Raw genomic sequence first — 15,558 nt, 5'->3', positions numbered from 1 at the left:
ACGGAGATGGGGAGACATTTCTTCACCCAAAGAGCGGTGAGTTCATTACCACAGGAAGAAGCTGATGCCAAAACATTGTATGTATTCAAGAGGCGGCTAGATAAAGCACTTGGGGCGAGTGGGATGAAAGGTTATGGGGAGAAAGTAGGATTAGACTATTGAGTTGGACGATCAGCCATGATCGTGATGAATGGCGGGGCAGGTTCGAAGTGCCAAATGGCCTCCGCCTGCTCCTATCTGCTATGTTTCAATGTTTCTAAGTTTCTATGTAAGCAATTGGGTATACCCTCCAGTGCTGCTAGGCAGAGGAAGCGGTGCACCCAGAGAGGAGGGCAGCTAGTGAATGGGGAAGGAGTCCTTGCATCAAGAACTCCTTGCTCTTACCGGATTCTGTAGTACAACTATTTTAAAATGTTTTATTTTCCATCTTGGTTAATATACTGAAAAATTTTAAGATCTTTGTTCTCTCCTTCTTGTCTTTGTACGGGACCAATAGAGAAATGTTGGCTATTTTCACCACCTTGAAACCGACACCAGGAATATCACCAACAGTCTGATCCTTACGACCAAAACTGGCAACTAAAACTTCATCACTTTCTTCAGTCAAATTCAAGCAACATTCATCTGGAACAAAAGCCGTGATTTTCTTGTCATTCTTGATAAGCTGGACTCGAGCACACTTTCTGATGGCAGAATTAGGCTGTTTAGCCTCAACACCAACGTTTCCCAAGATTATTCCTTTGGCATGGGAGGCACCAACAAATGAGTTGGCCTTTGGGGCAGTCCCCAAATGGGCCTTCTTGTATTGTGTATCATGCCATTTCTGATCATGCCAAAGGTTCCACAACTTTCTGGCTGTATGAATACCATGGCATTTACCCATGATCACAGCCTTGGCCTCTCAGAGTGCTTGCACCTATTTCATTCCTTCACTATTGAGGTCTTAGTGTCGATTCAAAAATATGAGGGCGGCACAGTGGTTAACACTGCTGCCTCACAGCGCCAGGGACCCGGGTTCCATTCCAGTCTCGGGTCACCATCTGTGTGGAGTTTGCACATCCCCCCCATGTCTGCATGGGTTTCCTCCAGATGCTCCGGTTTCCTCCCACACTCCAAAGGTTAGGCTTAGTTTGACACCTATAGTATTTGCTCACATTTGGAATGTAAGTAAGGGAAGTCCATGAACAATGGAGCTAACAACGTGAAACAGACCTATGTTTTTTTTTTGACAAGTTTTCTTATCATTGATACCTTATGTATTTCTATATGTCACAAATTCTTATCAAACTGTTTCTGAAAAATGCTGCAATTTTTTGACTCCTTAAAATCCAATCCCTTTTCGGTCTCGCCCATGAAAGGAAAACATCATTTCAACATCCACTCCATCAAGTCCTCTCAATAAGAAAACTTCTTATTCTGCTAACCTCTAAAGGTCACACACACAGGACAAACCTGTTCAACTATTCCTCATCAGCCAACCTTTTCATCCCAGGAATCAGTCGAGTGAACATTCTCTGTGTTATGATGTTATTTGAAAAGAACATATAAATGAATAAACAATCGGGGAGTGAGTGAGTGAGCGAGCGAGCGAGCGAGCGAGCGAGTGAGCGAGTGAGTGAGTGAGTGAGTGAGTGAGTGAGTGAGTGAGCGAGTGAGCGAGCGAGCGAGCGAGCGAGCGAGCGTGCATGCATAGGAATTACATCCATGTTGTGCTTCTGAGTAATGGCTGCTGAATCCATAAAGGCAATCTGTCTGCTGAGCCATCCTATACTGTATCTACAAACAAAGTGAACCGACTAGTTCATCATACTCCTATAGTTTACTATTATATTTTACTAGTCCTGTGTCTGAGATTCGTGCGTTTATGGTTTGTGTAAAGCTGACATAGAAATATAACATGGTGGCAGCAATGTGAATTTGAAGACTTTCAGAGGAGCCACAATCAAGGAGGCAGAGTCACTCTACAGATGGTGCTTTGCAGAACAGTGAATACATGATATCTGGAAAATCTGGATCGGTCTTTAATGGGAGCAACAAGGTAGTTCAGAATTGTGCTATGCCATTGGTTTTAAATCGTACAGTAAAGGTTGCAGGGCCATCGAGATGTCCTTCGGTGCCATTCTCCCATTAGTCAAAAAGCACGTCATAGAATCATAGAATCTTTAAAGTACACAAGGAGGCCATTCTGCCCATCAAGTCTGCACTAACTCTCCAACAGAGCATTTTACCCATATCCACTCCCCATCCCCACACATTGACCATGACTAATCTCCCGAACCTACACATCTTGGGACACTAAGGGGCAATTTAGAATGGCCAATCCACAAAACCTGCGCACCTTTGGACTGCGGGAGGAAACTAGAGAACCCAGAGGAAACCCATTCAGACAAAGGAAGAACATGCAAATTCCATTGAGATAGACATCCAAGGTCGGAATTGAGGCTGGCTCCCAGAAGTTGTGAGGCAGCAGTGCTAACCACGAGGAAAAAAAACTGATCTGCACCCAAAGAAAAAGCAAGGGAATGGCAAAATAACACAGTAGCGGCACTGATGAATCTCTCCGCAGAGTAGAGAGATTACAAACCCCTACACATTGGAAGTGTCTGCAAAAGACAAACAACATCGGGGAGGTGATTACCAAATTCTCCAGTGTGAACTGGAATGCCAAAGATTTCTTATAAAAATATAGGCTATTCGGACAAAGGATGGAACAAAATCTTTTTGAATTATGCATCACAGAACCAGATAGCAGACTGATGCACTATCAATAAGGCGAAAGACTACCGATATGCCAATATAAGTGTAGGCTTTTATTCACAACAGAATCAGGAGCAGATCCCAACAATTAACCGACCTGGACTGAACAAGGGGGAGGAGACAGCCACCTTTATACTAGGTGCTGAGGGGAGGAACCAAACTGGAAGGGGATGTGTCCAGGTATGACAAACACACACAACGGTGGTCCATATAGGACAAAGGCACAACTGAGGTCCACCACATTCACCCCTTCCTTTTAAAAAAACAACACGGGGGTGAAGCGGAAACAATATCACAAGTCCAGACGAACCGGTGGCTTGATCCGTCGTCGTGATCGTCGTAGTGCAGGTCGCAGAGTCGTCCGAGCAGGGAGCGATGTCGGCCCAGGCTCCGTACAGTGAGCGTCGAGAGAAGGCGCTGGGTGGTGTGAAGCGGACCGATCCGTCGTCCCGTCCAGTCGTCGGGTACTGCGTGGCGACGGCTCCGGCGACTCAAGCGAGCTGTACATAGGGGCGAGAGGAATGGGCTGTGGCCCTGGTGGCGTATGGGGAACAGTGGGAACTGGAGCTGGGGGGTGGGGGGCTGCAACAGGCTCTGGGCACACTACATTGGGGACAGGGACTGAGGGAGGAAGAGGCGTAGCAGTCTCCGAATGGACGACACCAGGGACCGTGGGGCGGAAGGACGTGGTGACCTCCGGGGCACCCGCGGGTGCCAAGTCACGGACAGAAACCGTGTCCTCCCGCCCATCAGGGTACGCTACATAAGCATATTGGGGATTAGCATGGAGCAGTTGGACCTCCTCGACCAAGGGATCTGCCTTATGGGTCCGGACATGCTTCCGAAGCAGGACGGGTCCCGGGGACATCAGCCAATCCGGGAGCGAAGTACCCGAGGAGGACTTCCTGGGAAATGAAAACATCCGCTCGTGAGGGGTCGTATTGGTCGCTGTGCACAAGAGTGACCTAATGGAATGTAATGCGTCCGGAAGGACGTCTTGCCAACGGCTGACTGGAAGGCCCCTAGACCGTAACGCTAATAGAACGGCCTTCCAGACGGTTGCGTTCTCCCGCTCTACTTGACCATTGCCCCTGGGGTTATAGCTAGTGGTGCGGCTGGAGGCAACGCCTTTGGCGAGCAGGTACTGCCTCAGCTCATCACTCATGAAAGAGGACCCACGGTCGCTATGAATATAGGCTGGGAAGCCGAACAGGGTGAAGAGCTTGTTCAGGGTCCGAATCACTGTAGCCGTGGTCATGTCCGAGCAGGGGAAGGCAAAAGGGAAACGTGAGTATTCGTCAATGATATTCAGGAAATAAACATTGCGGTTAGAGGAGGGGAGGGGGCCTTTAAAATCAACGCTAAGGCGCTCGAACGCGCGAGTGGCCTTTACAAGGTGCGCCCTACCTGGCCGGTAGAACTGCGGTTTGCACTCAGCGCAGACCCTGCATTGCCTGGTAATCGTCCGGACTTCCTCAAGGGAGAAGGGCAGGTTACGGGACTTGACAAAATGGAAAAATCTGGTGACACCCGGGTGACAGAGGTCGTTATGGAGGGACTGTAGCTGGTCTAGTTGGGCACTGGCACATGATCCACGGGACAGGGCGTCTGGGGGCTCATTGAGCTTCCCAGGCCGGTACATGATGTCATATCTGTAGGTGGAGAGCTCAATCCTCCACCGCAAGATCTTGTCATTCTTAATCTTGCCCTTTTGCCTGGTGTTAAACAGGAAGGCAACTGACCGCTGGTCCGTAATTAAGGTGAATCGTTGGCCCGCGAGATAATGGCGCCAATGCCGGACGGCTTCCACGATGGCCTGGGCCTCCTTCTCGACCGAGGAGTGTCGAATCTCAGGGCCTTGTAAGGTCCGGGAAAAGAAGGCCACCGGACGGCCCCTCTGGTTAAGGGTGGCAGCTAGGGCAAAGTCAGACGCATCACTTTCCACTTGGAATGGGATGGATTCGTCCACAGCGTGCATCGCGGCCTTCGCGATGTCCGCTTTGATGTCATCGAAGGCCCGACAGGCCTCCTCCGCCAGGGGAAAAGAGGTCGATTTTAGGAGCGGACGGGCTTTATCTGCGTAACGGGGAACCCACTGGGCATAATAGGAGAAGAAGCCCAGGCATCTCCTCAGTGCTTTGAGGGTAGTAGGGAGGGGAAGCTGCATAAGGGGACGCATACGGGCTGGGTCGGGGCCAAGGACACCATTTTCTATCACGTACCCAAGGATGGCGAGGCGGCGTGTCCGGAAAACACACTTCGCCTCATTGTATGTGAGGTTCAGGAGAGTGGCCGTACGAAGGAATTTTTGTAGGTTGGCATCATGGTCCTGCAGGTCATGGCCGCAGATGGTGACGTTATCCAGATACGGGAAAGTGGCCTGTAGTCCGTGCTGGTCCACCATTTGATCCATGGCCCGTTGGAAGACTGAGACCCCATTGGTGACACCAAAGGGGACTCGGAGGAACTGGTAGAGGCGGCCATCCGCCTCAAAGGCAGTGTATGGGCGATCCTCCGAGCGGATAGGGAGCTGGTGGTAAGCCGATTTCAAATCGATCGTTGAAAAAACCCTATAGTGCGCGATGTGGTTGACTATGTCCGCGATACGGGGAAGAGGATATGCATCTAGTTGGGTATACCTGTTTATGGTCTGGCTGTAGTCAATCACCATGCGGTGTTTCTCCCCCGATTTAACTACGACCACTTGCGCCCTCCAGGGGCTGGTGCTGGCCTGGATAATCCCTTCCTGGAGCAAACGTTGTACCTCGGACCGAATGAAGGCCCGGTCATCCGCACTATAGCGCCTACTCTTGGTGGCTATAGGCCTACAATCCGGGGTGAGGTTATCAAATAACGGGGGGGGGGTGATCTTGAGGGTCGAGAGACTGCAGGTGGTGCGCGAGGGGCGCTGCAGTGACGGTGCCTGGCAGACGGAGAGCGGAGGATAAGGGCCATCATACTGCAGGGTGACGCTCCTATGATGGCTGAGGAAATCTAACCCCAGCAGTACAGCTGCGCAGAGTCGCGGCAGCACGAGGAGCCGAAAACGCTCGTAGACTGTGCCCTGTACCGTCAGCGTCACCAAGCAGCACCCGAGGACCTCCACTGAGTGAGAATTCGAGGCCATGGAGATGGTCTGGCTCCAGGGTCGCACGGGAAGGGCATATTGACGCACTGTGCGAGGGTGTATAAAACTTTCCGTGCTCCCACAGTCAAACAGGCAGTTTTCTGCATAACCATTTACCTTGATCTCCATTATGGACTTGGAGAGTTGATGTGGCTGCGACTGGTCCAGGCAAATCGATGCCACTGTTGAATTAAAGAAGAATCCATCTTCGTCGCCGTCTGATGACGTCACGGATGAAGCTTCCTGCTCAGCTTGCCTTGATGCCAGTCTCAAAGATGGCGACTCCCGCACTTCCGGTGACCGCATCAAAGATGGCGATTCCCGCACTTCCGGTGACCGCATCCAAGATGGCGATTCGCGCGCAGCCGCCGCCTGCATCAAAGATGGCCGCGCCCTCGGAGCACACATGGCTCCACGAGTCTTCAGAAGCGGCTTTGCTCTGCAGACTTTAACAAAGTGGCCTAGCTTACCGCATCCGGAGCAAATCGCATCCTTTGCCGGGCAGTGACGCCGAGGGTGCTTAGGGAGGCCACAAAAGTAACATTTGGGCCCTGCTGGAGCAGCCGTCGCAGTGGAGCCGTCGGTGGAACGGGATCCAAGGTAAGACCCGAGATTATGGGAGGCTGCTTCTAACGTTTCAGCCATCGTGGCCGTTTTCCGGAGGTCTAGGTCATCTTGTTCCAGCAGACGCTGCTGGATGTATGTAGACTCAATGCCCGCAACGTAGGCGTCGCGGATCAGATCCTCCGTGTTCTGAGCTGCTGAAACAGCCTTACAGTCGCATGCTCGGGCAAGGACTCGCAGGGCGCGCAGAAATTGGGCGCACGATTCTCCTGGCTGCTGTTTGCGGGTAGTTAGGAGGTGTCTGGCGTAAACCACGTTAGGGCTCTTTCGGAACTGCCCTTTTAGGAGTTCGATAGCGTCCGCGTAAGTAGCAGCGTCCCGGAAGATTCCATAGACAGTTTCGCTTACCCGGGCGCGGAGCACGTGGAGTTTAGCAGCGTCGGTGTCGATGGCCGTAGCGGTGTCGACGAATGCTTCGAAGCAGTCCAACCAATGATCAAATTTATCAGAGGCTCCAACCTCTTGAGGGTCTAAAGCTAACTTGTCGGGTTTTAGAAACTGCTCCATACTAGTAACTGTTGTGAATAAAATTGATGCACTATCAATAAGGCGAAAGACTACCGATATGCCAATATAAGTGTAGGCTTTTATTCACAACAGAATCAGGAGCAGATCCCAACAATTAACCGACCTGGACTGAACAAGGGGGAGGAGACAGCCACCTTTATACTAGGTGCTGAGGGGAGGAACCAAACTGGAAGGGGATGTGTCCAGGTATGACAAACACACACAACGGTGGTCCATATAGGACAAAGGCACAACTGAGGTCCACCACACAGACCATGAAAATAAAGATAGCTATCAGAAACAAGGTGTTGTATAGAAACATAGAAATTAGAGGCAGGAGTAGACTATTTAGCCCTTTGAGCCTGCTCCACCATTCATTTTGATCATGACTGATCATCAAATTCAAGATCCTGATCTCTCCTTCCCCCATATCCCTTGATCCCTTTAACCCCAAGAGCTATATCTAATTGCTTCTTGAAATCAGACAACATTTTGGCCTCAACTACATTCTGTGGTAGTGCATTCCACAGATTCATCACTCTCTGGGAGAAGAAGTTTCCCTTCACCTCAGCTCCAAAATGTTTATCCCATATCCTCAAACTATGACCCCTAGTTCTGGACTCCCCCACCACTGGGAACATTCTTTCTGAATCTACCCTGTCTAACTCTGTTAGAATTTTATATGTTTCTATGAGATTCCTCTCACTCTTCTAAACTCCAGTGAATATAGTCCTAACCGACTTAGTCTCTCCTCAGATGACAAACCTGCCATCCCAGGATGGTAAGCCTTCGCTATACTCCCTCTAAAGCAAGGACATCCTTCCTCAGTTAAGGACACCAAAACTTCACACAATACTCCAGGTGTGACCTCAAAACCTCTCGCTATGAAGATCGACATACCATTTGCCTTCTTTACAATTGGGGTCCTAGCCCAGATCCCTGTGGTCACTGACTGCCAATCGGAAAAAGACCCATTTATGTCAACTCTTGCCTCCTATCTGCTAACCAGCTTTCTCTTTTGTGTTGCATAGAGTAAACACTTCAAGCCTGTCTGAGGAGGGTCAGAAGGACCCTGTTAAGCTATGAAAGATGCTGAAGAATCAGTGTTATAATGACCGGGGGAACGTTGATAGATCTCCCAGTGGGCGTCATGGAGTACGAGCTCCCTTACCGAGCAAGTGGAGGCTTGCCCAATAGGAAGCGTGCAGCAGGCATTTTTTAAATCTGTTACTTCACCGGACCAGTGTTGTAGGTCCTGAGGTGTTGCACGACCTAGCTGGAGTGGTCTCTTTCTTGGTACACAATAAAAGGTTGTTGGGTGATGGGAAAACTGGCATTCGGCTGAATTATTACAAACAGCTTTGTGTAAAAGTGAACTCCAGAGTTCACCATTTGGAACTGATGGCTTGCAGACAGCAGCTGGAAGAATCAATCGATCAGTTCATCCAGGCAAGGGCGAGGACTGCAATGTTTCAGAAACCGAGCTGTCTGAACAGATAATGGAGATGCTTATAACTTCAAAAACTGACCGAAGCTTTCCAAAAAAACCCTTTGAAGAAAAAGGTCATGATATTGACATGCTGTTAAAAGGATTGCACAAAATACAAAGCCATTGGACAACAGCACTGAAAGCATTGGGTGCAACCACCAGTATGGGTATAGTAGACAAAACACAGGAAGCAGATAAGTCATCTGGAACGAGCATTCTACTGCACCAGCACAAAGCCGTCCTAGATTCCAAGATGTTGGCCACGATTCTCCCAAGAAAAATCAAAGTGCTGCCGCCAGCGGGAAAATGGGTGCATTTCCCGCTGGAATTGGCAGCGTAAATGAGGTGAGATTCCCCAACTTTAAAAATGAGAAACATCCCCCACATGAATCACGCCGGGTCAAACTCACCAGGCGTGGGAGGCTCTTGATTAGCTCTTCAGTTGACATTCAAGAACAGTTCCATCTCTTCCTTCCTTGAGGACAACTGAAGGAAGAATACCACAGTCTCACATTAAAGGAGGAAGAATTTGACCTTACCGCCGGAATTCTACTGCCTCGCCCGCCACGGAATCGGAGCGGGAGAGACAACGGAAATATCCACTGACCATTTGGCGGGAATTTATGGTTTCGCTTGAACGAATTTTATCTCAAAGATAAACCCCCCCCATCCAATCTTGAAGCTTGGCAGAGTTTTAAAAAATACTGTAAGAGATAAAAGCGGTAATATGAAGCTTATGGGTTCTGTAAGAAGCTTTGCAGGCAAGGAAAAAGCCAATAGTTTAAAAATGTATTAGAGAGCGTATCTGCTTTCTAGGCAGAGTCAGAGACATGAAAGCAACTGCAGATGGAGCCAGACAGAACAGCTGTCATGAAAACCATTCTTCAGATTCCAATCTGTAATTATCTTACAATTGTGTCTTTGTCTATATATGCCCCGTTTGTGAACCCAACTCTCCACTCACCTGATGAAGGAGCAGCGCTCTGAAAGCTCATGATTCCAGATAAATCTGTTGGACTTTAACCTGGTGTTGTGAGACTTCTTACTGTGCCCCACCCCAGTCCAGCGCCGGCATCTCCACATCATGAAAAGAGGAAGCACTGCAGGCTAAACCGAGTGCGAACTGATTGCATCAAATAATGGAGTTGTGGATCTTCCCTGGATCGGTCATCCATTGTGTATTTGCAAGAAGTTTTGGGTGTGCCTATCTGTGGCAGCCATTGTTTCAATATCCAATACTTTGCATCTTTAATGTTTCTTCCTTCAACAGTTACGAATTTCAGTGGGTGCCTGGATTATAGAAAATGTCTCTCTCTTCACACTGCCCTGATAGTGATTTGTTTTTTTTCTCACATTCACCTTAAAATGTGGCCTTAAATTTTCGGCTTGTTCTGTCTCAGTACAAATTGGAAAGTTTGCAGTCAGTTGAAAGATGAAAAATGATAGGGGGCCATTTTCCCATCCCGCTCCGCTAGTTTTTTAGTGCTGCGGGCTGGAAGATTCCAGCAGTGCCCAATGCACGGGATCTGCGCTGGGCGTCCCGGCCCACTCGCATCTCCCAGCACCGGATTTCCAGCAGTGTCACATCCGTGCCAGAAAACAGCAGGGAGGCGCATAAATTATGTTAACACTAATTACCATGTAGCCCGACCCTGCTGAAGTGGAGGGGGGGAAATCAGGCCCACCCCCCCAGAGAGTTGGGTGGCCAGGGGGTGGTGCCCCTTGGACATTGGAACCTTGGCTGTGCCAACCTATTCCCCCTGGCACTGCCCAAGGGGCAAAATGCCAATGCCCAAGGCACACCTTGGCACTGCTGGATGGGCAGTCCCGACCCACCCTTGCAGTCCGAACCCTTCCCAGCAGACTGACCGTGGGGGAGGGAGCGGTCAGCCTGCTGGGAAGGGTTCGGACTGCAAGGGTGGGTCGGGACTGCAGGGGGGGTGGGTCAGGACTTCCATGGAGGGGCGGTTGGGACTGCTGGTTGGGGGAGGGGGATCGGGGGAGTAGGAGATCGGGGCTGTGGGGGAGGGGGGTGGAGGCTGGGCCGGACGTGGTCGGGGAGCCAGCGATTCGGCCGTGGGTGGTTGGAGAGCCAGCATTGCGGGGGTCGGGGGCTGGCCAGCGATCGAGCTAGCCAGCATTTGGAAGGCCGGCCGCTGTGAATGAGCCGAACTTGGCGCTGACAGATCGGCTCATGTGCAATGGCTCGCTCAGCGCCAGCGTTATGCTACTGGCCTCTCCAGTGGGAATAGGCCCCACCCACTGATTTCTGGAGTGAATCACACTAGTGCACTCTGCAGTGCACAGATTGTGGGAGATTCATTTTGAAAATCCCGCTGAAAAAACCGGTGTGACTTACTCCAATTTACAAGCAAATTCGACACTTAAAATGTTTAGGGAGAATTTCAGCCCATGTTTTCAAAAACAAAGGGGTATTGCCTTATGACATTACCCATTGCCAATGATAAGTTTAAGTTTATTTATTAGTGTCACAAGTAGGCTTACATTAAGTTACTGTGAAAATCCCCTAGTCGCCCCACTCCGGCGCCTATTCGGGTACATTGAGGGAGAATTTAGCATGGCCAATACACCTAACCATCATGTCTTTTGGACTGTGGGAGGAAACCGGGGCACCCAGAGGAAACCCACGCAGACACTTGGAGAATGTGCAGACTCCACACAGGCAGTGACCCAAGCCAGGAATCGAACCCAGGTCCCTGGCGGTGTGAGGCAGCAGTGCGAACCACTGCATCATTGTGCCACCCGTCTGAGGCAATGGGCAAAACTAAAGAAGAGCTTGACCAAAATCTACACTCACTGATGGGAGCAACTTGCTGTGAAAGAGTCATCTTCAACAGGGAGAAATACCAGGTTAACGAAAATCGCATAAACTTTATCGACTCTATTTATTCAAATTTGAGGTTTCACCCTGTCCCAGGCAAACTTGAAGATGTACAGCAAATGCCTGCTCGAAGAGGACTTGTAAAGAGGACTTGGACTTTTCACTTCTTTAGCATCATGGATACCCAAAATTTGCCGTGAAAATGTCATTACTTAGAGCTGCGAAGTAAGGACATTCCATACGTATGGCAGGAGCACCGTTAACACGTGTTCCAGTCACCTAATCAGGCAATGTCAGAAGAGATATGGATCCTGTTTCCTACAACACCACAATCCAAGAAAACAAACATTCTAACAGGTCGACATCTCAAAAAGAGTTAGCAGTGGGCATCATGTATGATGACAAACCAATTGGATTTAGCTTCAAAAGTCTATCGCAGGCACAGTCCAATTATCCGAAGGTAGTGTGTGAGACACTTGCTCTGGGATTCATAGAAACATAGAAGATAGGAGCAGGAGGAGGCCATTTGGCCCTTCGAGTCTGTTCCGCCATTAATATTCAGTACATAAGAATCCACACGTACCTATTTGGTAAATGATTCATCATGGAAACTGAGCACAAATGATTGGAAATGATTCGGCACTAATGAGTGTACCACCCAGACTGCTGTGACTGCTGATAAAAATAAGGCGATGCAACTTTGACATCTGTTACAAACTGGGGAATCAAAATGGTTACTTCAGACACACTGGGCAGGTTGTCAAATCCCCAAAAAAGATTGTGGGTATTTTGCTAGACCTACAAGCAGACATCATCGACATCAAGGTAAAAGATGTACTCAATGTCGACCTGATGAGTTTTGGTCAACACAGAGGTATCCAACTTCAGGAGGAATCAGTAAATGATCCCCAGCTGAAGGCATTATGGAGTGTCACTGTCACGTAATGGGTTATTAGAATAGTTATGGTAATGAGAGATATAAATCATGATAGAACAGTGACACCAGCAATAATGTGTTAGAATCTCTATAGAGCAATGTAACAGTCTGTATTTCATGAGAAAGCTTATTTTGAATATATTTTTCAAAAAGCAGCTTGAAACAATCCTCCAGAGTCAGACCAGAGTTACCCAAGATAAGCCAACATACGAAACAATTATTGTAGAAGGGTGGCCTGATATGGTACAAGGAGCCCCAGACACACTGGGATGATTTTGATTCTACAGAAGTGAGCAAGAGGCTTGATTTTCAAACGGGTGCTTGTGCCAGAAGCTCTATGCTGGGATATATTGTCACAGTTACACCTGAGGCATATAGAGTAAACAAAGGTGCCTGTCAGCAGATGCTGAGTCCTGGCCAGGGATCAATAATGATATTGAGAAGATGGTGAGGATTTGCTAAGCATGCAAGTGTCACCAATCACATTAACACAAAAAACCTCTACATCCTAATGTCCAATCTACAATTGCAACAAAATTCACTATCCATGGTAATCACTTTCTCCTAGACACTGATTACTCTGCAGAGTGTTCTTTTTTTCACAGTACGTGGCCAGCATTTATTGTCAATTCCAGACTGCCTTTGAGAAGGTGATGGTGAGCCGCCTTCTTGAACCACTGCAGTCGATTTGGTTGAGACACAGCAACTGTGCTGCTGGGAAGAGAGCTCCAGGATTTTGACCCAGTGGCAATGAAGGAACGGTGATGTTGTTCGAATTCAAGATGGCGAGTGGCTTGGAGGGAAACTTCCAGATGGTGATGCACCAATCTATCTGTTGCCCTTATCCTTCTAGATGGTTGCGGTTGTGGATTTTGAAGGTGCTATCAAATGAGTCTTAGTAAGCTACTTAGTGCATCTTGCATTTGGTACAAACGGCTGCGACTGTTCATCAGCGGTGGAGGGATTGAATGTTTGTGGATGGGGTGCCAATCAAATGGGCCGCTTTATCCTGGAAGGTGTCGAGCTTCTTGAGTGTTGTTGGAGTTGCACTCATCCAGGCAAGTGAAGGGTATTCCATTACACCCCTGACGTGTGCCTTTTAGATGGAGGTCAGGCTTTTGGGAATCAGGAGGTAAGTTATTCGCTGCAGAGATCCCAGCCTCTGACCTACTCTTATAGCCATAGTATTTATAATGCTGGTTCAGTTCAGTTTTTGGTCAGTGGTAACCCCCAGATTGTTGATTGTGAGGAACTCAGCAATGGTGATGACATTGATTGTCAGGGGGAGATGGTTGGATTTTCTCTTTTTCAAGTTGGTCATTGCCTGACACTTGCGTAGTGTGTATGTTAGCAGCCACTAATCAGCCCATGTCTGTATGTTGTCCAAGTCTTGCTGCAGAAGGGCACAGACTGCTTCAGTATCTGTGGAGTCATGAATGGTGCTGAACATTGTGCAATCAGCAGCAAACATCCCCTCTTCTAACCTTATGAGGAAGGAAGATCATTAATGAAGCAGTTGGTTGGGCCTTGGACACACCCCTGAGGAACTCCTGTAGAGATATCCTGGGACTGGGACTTTCAGACCCATCAGCTGAGGGCAGGTGGATGAATCAGCTGCCAATCCATCAGGAGAGTCAGAGTGGAACTCGCCTGTGCATAATTAATGACGTTCCAAGTGCAGAATCTGGATGGCCAGGGGGAAAGGTGCTTCACTTAGTCTCAAAATTCCACTTGAGATTATCTCTTCAGTGTATCCGCCATTTCCTTATTTCCCATTATTAATTTCCCAAACTTATTCTCTATTGGACCAACATTCATGTTTAAGTACCTGTAAAAACACTGGATTTTATGGCCTCGCTCGAGTGAGACCAGAAATCCCCACCCGAGGTCAATGGAGATTTCCATTGTCGGACCCTCGCCCGCTCAGATTCCATGGCGGGCAAGGTGATAGAGTTCCGGCCTTACTGTCTGTTTTATGTTTCTCGCTAGCTTTCAGTCATATTCTAATTTCTCCCTCTTTGTTACGTTTTTCGCCTTTCTTTGCTCCCTTTTATTTCCCATCCAGTCTTCTGACCTGCCACTAATCTTTGCGGAATTGTATGGTTTTTTTCTTTCAATTTGGTACTACCTTTAACTTCCTTAGTTAGCTGTGAATAATTAATCCGTCTCCCAGAATCTTTCTTTCTCACTGGAATGTAACTTTGTGGAGGGTTATGAAACATCTCTTTAAATGTCTACCCTTGCATCTCTACTGACATATTCTTTAACTTGATTTTCCAGTTCACCTTGGCCACCTCTATTTTCATACTCATGTATAACGGGGCCAAATAGGTTGATTGTCAGCCCGTAAATCCTTCCAGTACACCTAATGGCAATCAGTAAAAGTGGGAGAGTCTGCTGGTCAGCCATCCTGCAGAAAGCAACAGCAAAACACTGCAGCACTTTGCCAAGCTTAATCACAAACCAATCCAATGATAAACCATGATCACCAATGTTAGGGCACAGCACCTGAGGAAAGAGGATCTTCATTTTCTTTGTAATTGCCTTTAGTTAAGTTTGAAACGCTAGTCTTTGACACACTCTTCTTTCCCTCAAACTGGATGTGAAATGCCATCATGTTATGATCATGATACCTCGGAGCTCCTTTACTGTGCGTTCATTTATTAATCCTGCCTCATTGCACATTCCCAGGTCGAGAATAGCCTGCTCTTTGGTTGCTTGTGGAACAAACTGCTCAAATAAACTGTCTCCAAAACGCTCTATGAATTCATCTTCCAAGCTACCTTTGCCAATCTGATTCATCCAACCTATATGTCGATTAAAATCATCAATGATTATTGCCCATAAGAAAATAATTGTCATGGAGAAACACAAATTAGTCTCGGGAAGTGGTGCAAAATGGGTAGGGTCGGATCTGCTGCCCCTTATATGTAGTGCCTGGTATTTAATTTCATTAACTACGACAACACTTAATATTGAGCGCTGTTTATTATGGGCAGCCAGTCCAACAATGCCTATTTTCAGTCACTGTGCTGCCTCACAGCACCTGGGACCCAGGTTTGATTCCTGTGTGTGCGGAGTTTTTATTTATTTGTGGGACGTGGGCCTCATTGGTTGGCCAACATTTATTGCCCATTACTAGTTGCCCCTATTCAGAGGGCAGCTGAGAGTCAACCACATTGCTGTGGCTCTGGCATCACATGTGGGCCAGACCAGGTAAGGGCGGCAGATTTCCTTCCCTAAAGGACATTAGTGAAGCAGATGGGCCTTTCTGA

General features: G+C 48.3%; 1 pseudogene; it reads right to left on the bottom strand.

The window, feature by feature from the left end:
• Nucleotides 1-406: 406 nt before the first annotated feature.
• On the bottom strand, nt 407-883 carry LOC144497771 (small ribosomal subunit protein uS12 pseudogene; annotated as a pseudogene).
• Between the last annotated feature and the right edge of the window lie 14,675 nt (nt 884-15,558).

This window comes from Mustelus asterias, chromosome 8 (assembly GCF_964213995.1).
Source record: "Mustelus asterias chromosome 8, sMusAst1.hap1.1, whole genome shotgun sequence".
In the NCBI taxonomy this organism is placed as follows: Eukaryota; Metazoa; Chordata; class Chondrichthyes; order Carcharhiniformes; family Triakidae; genus Mustelus; species Mustelus asterias.
The sequence above is the reverse complement of the archived record's forward strand: the minus strand, read 5'-3'. Positions and strand labels throughout refer to the sequence as shown.